The following is a 13,082-nucleotide window of genomic DNA, read 5'->3' as shown; positions in this document are numbered from 1 at the left end:
GAGAAGATTTTGAATCATGTTCATCCATCTTTGCCTTAAGGGCAATATTGTGTGATTCTGTCGGGAATCTGAGAAGACGGAACTGCCAGTGCGACGTGTCTGGAATGTTGATCGCATCTCCATGACCCAGATGGTGAACTGTCTTCTGTGTTGAACAAGTCGTCAGAAGTCCTCTGGTCAACACTATCTGTAACCAGCGACCGGGTTGCCCCGGTCCCTGAAACCTCGATGCTCGAGGTGGGTCCCACGAATATATAAGCAGCCGAATAATAGTAGAACAACTGAATAAATACAAGATGAGTACAGTGACGTACACTGGCCCTAGGGGGCGCCCTCGGATGAATCAGTGAGCTGGTTGCGATGCTGATCGAGTCGTCGCGACCCTGAAGCGTAGATGAATGTGAGTCAGCAGAGGAGCCGGATCTGCCTGCCTGGAGCTGAGCATGACCTGGATCCAGAAAATGACATGTCAGCCAAGAGATGATAGAGGCACGCAGGCCGAGAGATGATGTCAACACATAGGCTCGGGATATAATATCGGAGAGATGACGTCAACACATAGGTCGGGATATAATATCGGCACGTAGGCCGGAACATGGCACACAGGCCGGATAATAACAACCACAAGAAGGCTAGACACAAAGCACACAGTTCGAAATACAACCGCGACTAGAAAGCCAGAATATAGCAATGGTTGGATATGCGCTCGAGACAGAGACAGCTGCAGTAGGGCCACCGGAGTTAGCCGTTGCGACATCGAAGGTTGTTGTAGGGGTGTCGGAGAAGACGGATAGTGGAGACAGGAAGAGGGACAGCGACGACGGTGCTGTGGGGCCGACAGAAGTCATGGGTAGGCTGATAGTTGCTGCTGGAGACGACGACCGAAAAAGGCGAAGCCTGCGTCACTACAACAAAATCCCTCATAGACATCAGTGGAACAACAACAGTTTTAAGCAAAAACCGATGTCTTTGAGTATTTTACACCAGTTTTCCCAAAAACTGATGTCTATGAGCGCTGAATTTCGCTCATAGACATCGGTTTTTTAGCCGATGTCTATGAGCGCCTTTTTTTCGTTAATAGACACCGATTTTAACAGCGGTTTTTAAAACCCAGTGTCTATGATAAATAAAATAATTTAATTTTTCCACCCATACTTAACCAAAATTTACAACACTTCCCTCCAAACCTAAACCTATATCGCGTCGTCCTTCCCCTTGCTAGATCGACGCCCCCTTCCTCTCCGATCAAGATCAACACACGACTCCCTTGTGAGGTCTGTGGAAAACGACCACATCCATATCCTCTTTCCCCTTCTCTTCTCCTCTCCCTTCCGTCTTTGCCCTCTCGCGGGTTGCTCCATCTCTTAGGGTTTCTTCTCCTCATGCTTTCTGGTTTCTGGTTTCTCTGTCTTTTCCTCATGCTTCATGGTGCTTAGGGTTTCTGCTCCTTCGTCGTCTGCACATTTTGCACCTCGCCTAGGGATCTTTCCAATGACGACGTCCTCGACCGCTTCCACTCTCATTCTCGCCATCATCCTTCTGCTTGTCGCCCCCTTGTCACCTGGGAACTGCGCATCGACTGGAGAAGGTAACGCTCTCTTCTTCTCTTTCGGTGGGTCGGGGAAAAAATCAGAGCTTCGCCACGGAGTTTGCCCTCTATGGCGATGCTGAGATGAATAGCTCGGAGGTGAGGGTGACGCGTGCGGCGAACGAGAGCTCCGGGCTTATGATTTACTGGAAACCAGTCAAATTCTTCGGCACCAAGCCGAGTTCTCTTCTTCCTTCTCGTTCTCTGTTTCGCCCGGCAATGGCGGAGGCCTAGCTTTCTTTTTATCTCCGGTCAGCGTTCCATTGGAACCGGCGAATGGCGACTGGTCTAGGTTATCGACCAGTGTCGTTGCAGTGAAGTTCGTGACGGCAGCAAGCCTCGTCGAAGTCGATGTTGGCAGAGAACTTTTGACAAAAAGCAGTAATGTTTCCGACGATGGTTTGCTTCTCATCCTCAGCAGAGGAGAAAAATTGCATTCTTGGATTGATTACGACGGAGAATCGAAGAGAATAGAGGTCAGGCTTTGCCAGGATAAGGATCCGAAGGAAGCAGCCCCTTCGATCTCTCACTCTATCGATTTGTCTTACATGTTGTGGAGGGAGGCGTCCTAGGTGGGTTTATCTTCCTGGAGTGGCAATTCTAGTCATGGCAGTATCATATACTCATGGAATTTTATAGAGAAGAGTAAGCTCTGTACTTGCACAATTCCAGTTTATTTTGCATTAATGCTTAGCAGCTTCAGACATTCATATGATTGATGATGAAAGCAAATTAATTGTTCTATAATATAAGTACAGGATTGTTATATCAAAAATTCATGCTAAAAAAATTTAGTAAAAAATATTTATGGACTCAGTGCATCTTTTTTTTAACTAATAAATTGTAAAATAGTTTCCTTGTTTCCCATTCTTTAGGTTATCCTTTGATTGTTACTGCTTCATGGCATCATGAATGTTTTGTTTGGTCTATTAAGTTGTTTGGCTGTGGTTAATTTTAGCTCCTGTTTGAAACAAGAAAATGGTTTTGGTGCTGAGTGAATAGGAGAAATACTAATATACATGTATCCTGATTGTATTTGCCCCTTTCATGGAAATTACTATATATTTCTTGTTCCTATTTAACTTTTACAATTCATTTCTAATTATTTTTCATTGTGCGTTGTATTTGTTTGCCTAGTTCCTGTTTGCTACTTTGTAGACAAGTCTCAATTCTTAATCAGGATCGGACAGGATGTGCTGCATGATGTATTTAAAAGGATACTTCTTTCATAATATAGTGATATTCATCGCCTATTCTCATAGAAATTGTTTTGACAGGATTTGTGACAGAGCAGGAGTTTTTCCTACTTGCAGGCATCACTCACTAATGATGCTACTGTATCTGTCAACAGATGCTTGTGGAGTCCTGAAGGTTCTATTCTTGGTATGCCGAAGCAAAAAAACAAAGTTGTATTATTTTGATCAAGTTCATCAAACTAAAATTCTTGTTATTCTTCTGTGATACTAATAGGTGTTGCATTTTCAAAGCATCTAGTGCAGATCTATGCTTTTAATCTAAATGAAGAATTACGACAACATTTGGAGGTCAGTTAATAGTTATGGTGTTTGGCAACCATATATATGATGATGATGATAGCATCTTGTTCTACAGATTGATGCTCATATAGGCAGTGTTAATGACATTGCCTTTTCCTATCCCAAGAAGACTCTCTCGATCATCACTTGCGGCGATGACAAGGCAATTAAAGTGAGTAAAACCATGTGGTTGATCAGTCAGAAGATTGTACAAGAAGAATTGTATGTTCTTAACAGGTTCCGTTGCATGATGAATAGGTGTGGGATGCTTCAACTGGACAGAAACAGTATACATTTGAAGGCCATGAAGCCCCTGTTTATTATGTTTGTCCTCACTTCAACGGGTCTATCCATGTATGTATTTTCTCTGCTACATACTGTTTCTATTCAATTTAGTTTATTTCTAGTGTTTCATTATTTCTATCTATGAAGTTTTTCTTCTCAACTTCAACTGATGGTAAAATCAAAGCATGGAGCTATGAGGGTTTGAGATCTAGAGTTGCCTATGAAGCTCCTGGCCACTGGTGCACAACAATGGCATATAGTGCAGATGGAACAAGGCTTTTTTCATGTGGAACAAGTAAAGATGGGGATTCACATTTAGTTGAGTGGAATGAGACTGGAACTATTAAGCAGACATACAATGGCTTTAGAAAACACTCATTGGGAGTTGTTCAGTTCGACACAACTCGGAACCGCTTCTTGGTTGCAGGGGATGAATTCCAGATTAAGTTTTGGGATATGGATAACACTGATATACTGACTACTACTGATGTAAATGGAGGACTTCCTGTTAGTAGCTTAATCTACGTTAGCTTTTCTTGTATATTTCTTGCAGTTCAAACTTTGAGTTTGTATGCAACTCTTATTTCTCCATGCCAGGCATTTCCTCAACTGAGATTCCAGAAAGATGGTTCATTACTTGCTGTTACGACTAGTGATAATGGAATTAAAATCATGGCAAATGCTGATGGACAACGGGTTTTAAGGATGCTTGAGGTTTCACGTAGTGTTTCTAAACAATCTAATTCCAATGTGAAGGTAATATTCAGCAACTACTCAAAGTGAATATTGTGTTTACAAAATTTTATATGACATGAGCAAAATCTACAGGCTGTTGTGGATAGTACTAGAGCTGCTGATGTCAAGCCAAGGATTCCTAAAGAAACTGAAAGAATCAGAAGCTGGAAGCTAACTGAGATTGTGAATGTTGGGCATCTTAAAACTTTGCGTTTGCCCGATTCAACATCAGCAGTGAGCAAGGTTGTGAGATTGATATACACCAATTCTGGATGCAGTTTACTAGCACTTGGTTCCAATGCAGTGCATAAACTCTGGCAGTGGCCGTGCGATGAACGAAATCCATTGGGCAAGGTCAGAAAGAAACAGTTGTAAGAAATTATCTATTTGTTATAAGCCTAGTGCTGATTGTTTGCTTTGCTTGTTCAGTCAACTGCATCTGTTGCTCCTCAGCTCCGTCAGCCACCAAATGGTATTCTTATGACCAATGAAAGGAGTGATAACAATCCAGAAGAAGCAACTGCTTGTATTGCTTTATCTAAGAATGACTCTTATGCAACGTCTGCATCAGGTGGAAAAGTTTCTCTGTTAAATATGAGGACTTTTAAGGTGCGTAGCCATGAATTGATTTTACTCTTGCTACCAAACATGGAGAAACCAAACCGACTAAACCGACTAAATCGAAACATATCTTTCAGGTTATAACCACTTTTATGCCAACCCCACCGGCAGCCACGTCTTTAGCATTTCATCCTGAAGATAATAACATGATTGCTGCTGGAATGAAAGATTCTAGTATTTTGATCTATAATATTCAGATTGATGAGGTTCATAATCTCGTGCTTTCTATTTGTCAAACTATGTCGATTCTTGATGCCTTCTATAGTTTGTATTGCTTTTGAAATTCAATAGGTAACTTCCTCTTTTGCATTACTTTGAAATCATTGTCTATAATGTCACTTTCTTGTAGGTGAAAATCAAACTCAAGGGCCACCAAAAAAAGATAACTGTCTTGCATTTTCCCCTTCACTAAATGTTCTCGTGTCTGCTGGAGCCGATGCTCAAGTGTGCAGATAAAAAATAATTCATTGTCGACCATATCTCCACTTGCGTTCCGATTCATATTTTAAAGTTGTATCTACTAACATCTTCGCTTCTAATGTATATTCTAACCCCTTTACTTGGTGATTATATGTAGCTTTGTGTTTGGAGCATAGGTAGTTGGGAGAAGAAAAACTCCCGCTTTATCCAGGCGTTTACTGGATGTACATCTCCATTAGTTGGGGACATCCAAATTCAATTTCACAGTAATCAGACACATCTGTTGGTTGTTCACGAAAGGCAAATAGCTATCTATAACAGTAAACTCGATTCTTTGTGTTGGGTTAGTTCTTTGTGTTGACCAGAATATCACTTAGTATTAGTCACTTTGTTAAGATTAAGAGAATTATACTTTTCAAGTAACATTTATTTCTTCTTTGTCATCTATTACCAACATATTTTTTGTTTTTATAACTTTTGTCAAAATGAGTAATTTAACATTTTTTGGGTATTGATTTTGTTTTCTTTATGTGCTTATTTCTTAATAATTTTTCTCATTGACCAAGAAGTTTTTGGACATGTTATTTTACTTTACATTATTCCTATTTCTTTCATTAGATGTTGAGATTGTGGAAATTTCCTATGCAGCGTCTTTCAGATATTTTGAAGGTAAATGGATGTATTCAGGAACTCCAACTAAACAGTTCAGGTATTGGAGATGAGGTTGTTTAATTTTACTTGTTGCAAGTTCCGGTTGTTTGTTTCTTGAGGAAGAAAATGATTCTTGATTTTGGTAAAGTCTGAATGCTAAATATGTTATGTAGGATGTAGGGTGCACGGGTTATTGCAGATATGCTGAAAGAAAATCAAACTTTACGTGTACTGGAACTTAACAATAATATGATTGAATATTCTGTATGACCTTATTCTTGGGCAATCTTTCATGTTTTTTTATGAAATTCCTAGATCTTTTACATTTTGTTTCTGGTGTCCTTACTCCTTACACCTTATTTCCATGTGAAATTTTATAGGGTTTTGCAAGTCTTGCTGGAGCACTAGTTGAGAATAAGGCAATTCGATCTATACATCTCAAGCTAATAAGACTTACACACACTTAGATTTTCTATCCATGCAGTTCTTTCTTGCAGATTTAATTTCTTCATCAGATTTGTTGGCTTTCCAGTATTTATTGATTGTACTACTTCTCAGCAATTATGTAAAACTATATTTCTTCTTGTTTAGGAAAAATAACACTTCTAGATATTGGCAACAATGAGATTGGTCCCAAAGGCGCCTTTAGCATCGCTGAGTTTGTTAAGAAAACTAAGTCCTTGCTACGGCTGAATCTTTACATGAATGACATTGGCGATGCGGTGTGGTTATTGACTATTGTTGCTTTATGCTCTGTTGCTTTACTTCTGAAACATAAATTATCATCTAAGGTGCATATATATATCTCATTGGAAATCATATAAATGAATTGATGTTACTCATATTTATTGCTGCTGAGGAATTTATTTACTTTCCATGTACTCTTAGTGATAAAAGTGAATTTATTATTTGCAAACTAAAAGTGAATTTATTTACTTTTCATGTACTCTTAGTGGTAAACAGTTATGCCATTTGGGCCGATTACTAATGAATTGAATTTGAAAGATTAAATTGCTATTTATGTAGTTAGATTAAAATTTTTGGTTTGGATTATATTAAGTTCCCAGGAATAATAGATCTATCACTATATGATGTGGTTGAGATAAATGATGAATGTTTTTCTTTTTAAGCATTCCAATTAGTCATCTTGTTACCTGGTGCTCTTACTATTTTTTCAACTATGATTTTTAGTCTTGGTTTACTAATATATTATTTATGTATTTTTACAGTTTACAAATCTCAAGTACTCTAGAGTTGAAATTGATGAAGTGCGGTTCGAGTGGGCTGAATGCATGCTAGATTACATTTGAAGTGCGGTTCTAAATTGATGTGTTATTAAAAGAATGTTCTACCTTGATTTTGATATCTATTAGCTAGCTTTTGATGTAAAAAGAATGTTTGAGTATTTTATGGATATTGTTGTAAGAAGATTATTTATATAATTTGTGAATATTTGTATATTTTATGGATATTGTTGAATGAAGAATATTTGTATAATTTGTGAATATTTGTGTATTTTTTTTATTATTGTCGGTTTTTCATTGTTTCGGAAATCAAATTTGTGCTGTTAAAAAATATACATATTACATCGGTTTTCCACCACTGCAAAACCGGTGTTATTAACTAATATTACATCGGTCATTTACCGCTGCCAAAACTGGTATTATTAACATACAATATTACATCGGTTTTACACCGTTGATGAAACGGTGTCGTTAAGTGATACTACACCGGTTAATAACCGATTCGAAGACTGGTGTCGTTAAGTGATACTACACCGGTTTTAACCCGATGTCTAAAATGACAGACTTTTAACATCGGCTTCATAGACATCGGTCGAAAATGAAATAGACACCGGTGGAAAACCGATGTCTATGAAGGTTTTTGTTGTAGTGCGTGAAGCACCACAGGGGGTCCATGGCAGCAGCGGGTCGTTGTCCTGAGTAGCTCGCAACCCCAACAGCAGTCGTGAAGGCTGCGAGGCGGTGATGGTTGAAGGTGGTAAACATGCTACAGTGGGTGTGTGCAATGACAACAACGTCCTTGTGCGTGGGCGTCGACACCGGCAAGGACAACAGTGTGCGTGAGAGGAGCTGGCGGATGATTGATAACGGTGCTAGCTGCGGGAAGAGAGGAGGAAGAGAGGGATGATGTCAGCGTGTAGAAGGGAGGGGGTGACTATGGCCAGCGGCTGTCGCTCGGTGGTGATGGCGAGAGAGATGAAGAAGGTGTGTGGTGGCGGTGCCTCAAACACCAAAGAAAGAAGAGAGGTGGCGTCGGTGTCGTCGGCGTGAAGAGGGACGTGACGACGGCCATGACATCAAGAGGAAAAGGAAGAGGAGAGGTGTTGGCTGACACCCTCACGAATGTGGCGGCGAGAGAGAGAAGAACTCCCCTCCTCCTTCCTCTGTGCGTCGCCCCCCTCAAACATGAAGCCTCCCAATTTCACACATCAACAGTGCCCTAAAAAGGGCTGCTCTAGTAAAATGACCAAACTGCCCTCCTTCTCCCTCCTAATTTCCTTTGGGCCCAGAAACATCTGCATCACAAGCCTCCCATTCAAGTCTAGTCGAAGGAGGCGCGAGTCCGACTGACTGGATAGTCTATCCCAGAGGCTAAATCACTCTCAATATCAGAGTCAAATCGCTGAACCCCTCGTATAATGCCTCACGAGCGGTCACTATAGTAATGGTGTCGTGCGAGAGATGGTAGCGATGCCGAGCGAACTACGAGAAATAATACCAAGTCGACAACTACACCGATGCCGAGTGAGCGGTAAAACGTTAAGCGAGCGACGAGTAAAATGTTAGTCGATTGAGCGACACACGGGATGTCGAGCAGACGAGCGGGAGACCGAGAAAGTGTTGGCCAATCGATTGTAAAATGTTGACTAGCCCATCTAGAGAATTTCAAGCATTCAACCAAGTAGTTCAAGTGTGTGGCTGAGAGGACGGCTGAGCGATATCGATTGGACGACTACGAGAGTGCTGAACGAACGACCTAGAGAATGTCGATCGGGCGATCCTAAAATGCTGTCTCGACAATCGAGTAGTACCGAGTGGGATGATGTTGAGTGGGAGAGGATCGCGAGAGCAAAAGGCACGACGTCGGTGTCTCGCGTGGGTGCGAGGCTTATGCAACCGAAGGGTATGGAACCCACAGGGTGCTACACCTAGATACCGTCCTATTCCCCTGTACAAAAATTTTATACAAGTAAAGAACTTTCCTAGCTACCCTCGTGCCCTACTGAAGTCCAAACTTGGATTGCAAATGATGCTTTACATTATTAATCCAAGTTGTCCTTCAGAAGTTAAATTTGGATTGGAAACAGAACTTAACATTCTTACTCCAAAATTAACCGATGTGTTCTTCACAAGTTAAACCATATTACAGAAGCTAATTAAATATCTATTTGAAAGATCAACTTCCAGGACAAACGTGGCGAGGCACTAGGCCTTCTTGGGTATGGGAGCATCCACCACTGCCTAGGCAAAGCCTTTCAAAGAAAACCGATATTTAATCTCTTACAGTAAACTAGGTTTAACTATAGAGACCTCAATAGAAGCACAAGATCGAAAACACGAAATCGAAACACATAATGATAACATAAAATTGATCGCCTAAAACCGATTGCCTCTTATGTTAGGTTTTCCTAGATCTATAAAAAAGGATGAACTAGTTATGATGCGGAAACTAATAACTAGATTTACCTTTTATAACTTATAGACCCCACGATATTCTGTCATATTCCTCTTCTTATCTCAGACGTTGTGTGGGCGACGATCTTCCAAGACGAGAACCACCCAAGCCCTTCTTCTTCCTTCTTCCAAGTTTCAGCCAAGCAACCTTCTCCAAGAGATGATAAGTCTCGGCCACCAACCAAGCTCCAAAGGATGCTAGAAAATGAAGCCTCCACCTTCTTCTTCTTCCTCAAGCAAAATCCGGCCACCACCTTTCTCCAAGAGATGTTGCCGCCAACCACAAAGAGGAAGAGAATAAGGAGAGCTAGGGGCCAACACCAAGGAGGAAAAGAAGATGTAGTGTGTCCTATGAAGGCACCCCTGCCCTCTCTTTTATATCCTTGGTCACGGCAAAAAAGAAAATTTAATTATAATTAAATTTCCTTATTTTCCTTGCCAACAAAAAAAAGGAAATTAAATAAAAATTTCCTTTTCATCTTGTACATGGCCGGCCACACCATCAAGCTCCAAATAAGGAAAGTTTTAAACACAAAAGTAAAACTTCCTTATTTGTTTCTGGAAATTTTTAAAATAAAAATTTCTCTTTCAAATTCCCTTCATGGTTGGTTATAAAAGGAAACTTTTATAAATTAAAATCTCTCTTTTAAAACATGTGGATGGTTACAAAAAAGGAAAGTTTTCTCTAAAATTAAAATATTCCTTTTCAACTACAAATAAGGAAAGACATCAAACCTTTCTCTTAATCTTTTGTAGAAAGCAATAAAAGAAAAGATTTAAATTTTAAACTCTCTTTTAAAACCATGACTTTCACATAAGGAAAGATTTTAAAATAAAATCCTTTTAATTTTATTGTGGTCGGCCACCTAAGCTAGGGCTCCAAGCTTAATTTGGCCGGCCACCCACTTGGCTCAACCCCTTGGCTTGGCTGGCCCAAGCTTGAGCTCCAAGCTTGGCTTGGCCGACCACCTTAGGGTGGGTAAGAAGGTGGGTATAGGTGGGTATAATACTTTATAAATAAGAGGCTATGACAGAGATCGAGAGGAGGAATTGGTTTTGGTCCCCCAATGAACTTAAGCTTCCCGTGTTCGCCCCGAACACCCAACTTAAGTTCATCAATAATAACTCATACCACTAAAGAGTTATTATTGAACTACTGCACTAATCCCATATTACTATATGGGCTCCTTCTTATCATGACTGCGTCAATCTCCCTGTGTTTAAGATATTGAATGTCCATTAATTAAATGAGTCACTGACAACTCACTTAATTAATATCTAGCTCCAAGAGTAGTACCACTCAACCTTATCATCATGTCGGACTAAATCCACCTGCAGGGTTTACATGACAATCCTTATGAGCTCCTCTTGGGGACATCATCAACCTAGATCGCTAGGACACAATTTCCTTCTATAATCAACAACACACACTATAAATAATATTATTTCCCAACTTATCGGGCCTATTGATTTATTGAATTAAATCTCACCCACTGATAAATTAAAGAAATAAATACTAAATATATGTGCTTGTTATTATATTAGGATTAAGAGCACACACTTCCATAATAACAAAGGTCTTGTTCTTTTATGCAGTCAGTATAAAAAGAAACTATCTTAAATAGTCCTTCTCAATATAGTCAGAGTATACTAGTGTAAGTTTATAGCTAAGATAAACTAATATCAAATTACACTACGACCATTCTAATGGTTTGTCCCTATCCATCTTGGTCATGAGCTACTATTTATAATTTATAAGGAACTGATAGCATGATCTTCTGTGTGTGACACCACACACCATGTTATCTACAATATAAATTAATTGAACAACTACACTTAACATATAAATGTAGACATTTGACCAATGTGATTTTTTATTTCAAAATAAATGTTTACAAAAAGCTAGGCTTTTAGTATACATCCTAACAATCTCCCACTTATACTAAAAGATTATGCTGTCATATGCTGCCATACATCTGATTCCCATCCCCTAAAAAAACCTATCAAAAGCTTTCGCCAGAAAGGCCTTAGTGAAAGGATTTCCCCGGTAATCATCTGATGCAATCTTAGCGACAACAATTTTTCCTTTATACGATGTCTCGTATTGGGTGGTACTTACGCTCTATGTGTTTACTTGCCTTATAGGCTCGTGGTTTCTTCGAGTTTGTTACTGCACCATTATTATCACAATAATTCTGGATAAACCAGGAATCACATCTAAGTCCATCATGAAGTTTCTTAGCCATACAGCTTCTTTGGCTGTCTTAGAGGCTGCCACGTACTTAGCTTCCATGGTAAAGTCCGAAAAGCATCTATGCTTAACACTCCTCCATTATTATGGCTCCACCTCCTAAAGTAAACACAAAACTCCGAGATCGACTTACTATTGTCCCTATTTGATTGGAAATCCTAATCCATGTAACCCACAGGGAGCAAATCATCTGCTGGTAAATCAGCATATACTCTCTAGTCCTTATATGCTTTACAACAGTCTAATGTCCCGGTCCTGGGTTACATTTGATATCTGCTAACCTTTGCCCACTGTAAAACAGATATCCGGTCTCGTACACAACATTACATACATTAGGCTTCCGATAGCTGAAGCATAAGGAACTGCCTTCATGTCCTCTATCTCCTTTGATGTCTTCAGAGAGATCTCTTTAGATAAGGGTACTCCATGCCGAAAAGGTAGAAAACCTTACTTGGAGTTTTGCATGCTAAAACGAGCAAGGATAGTATCGATATATGAAGCTTAAGATAAGCACAATATTCTTTTCTTGTGATCCCTTATTACTTTGATCCCAAGAATATGTCCGCATTCTCTCAAGTACTTCATATCAAATTGCTTGGACAACCATACCCTTATATCTGATAACATTTTGATATTGTTGCCAACTAACAAAATGTTATCTACATATAGTACAAGAAATACCACCACGTTTCTATCACACTTCTTGTATACACAAGACTTATCTGGTCACTGAATAAATCCATAAAACTGGATCACTTCACTAAACTGGATGTTCCAAGATCTCGAAGCTTGCTTCAGTCCATAGATAGACCGATTGAGCTTACATACAAGATGCTCTTTTCCCTTCACAATGAATCCCTCTGATTGTTTTTTTATGGATGTTTTTCTCAAGAATTCCATTAAGGAAAGCTGTCTTGACATCCTTATCTTTCAGAGTTCATTACACTCTGCCAAGATGCTGCATCTTAATCTTGGAGTGCTTCATCATATGACTGGGGATCAGGTTCATGTTCACCAGTGATCAAGTTTGAGGATTCTCCCAAGAACATGAATCTTTCAGGTTGCCTAACAACCCTCCCACTACGACGATGCACTGTTTATAACTGTGCATCATTTGTGACACGTGTTACAGTTTCTTGTGGTACTTCATCTTGTACTGTTGGTACTAAAATAGACGTATCCTCTCTAATTTCTTCTAGAACAATTTCACTTATTGGCTTTTGGTTTATTACATAATCTTCCTCTAAAAAAATGAGCATTGGTGCAAACAATGATCTTCTGATTTTTAGGATTATAAA

The 13,082-nt window shown here is 39.6% G+C and overlaps 1 pseudogene; it reads left to right on the top strand.

Moving 5' to 3' along the window:
• Positions 1-690: 690 nt before the first annotated feature.
• On the top strand, positions 691-5,916 carry LOC122048385 (annotated as a pseudogene).
• Positions 5,917-13,082: the final 7,166 nt, after the last annotated feature.

This window comes from Zingiber officinale, chromosome 2B (genome assembly GCF_018446385.1).
Source record: "Zingiber officinale cultivar Zhangliang chromosome 2B, Zo_v1.1, whole genome shotgun sequence".
Lineage (NCBI taxonomy): Eukaryota > Viridiplantae > Streptophyta > Magnoliopsida > Zingiberales > Zingiberaceae > Zingiber > Zingiber officinale.
The sequence above is the reverse complement of the archived record's forward strand: the minus strand, read 5'-3'. Positions and strand labels throughout refer to the sequence as shown.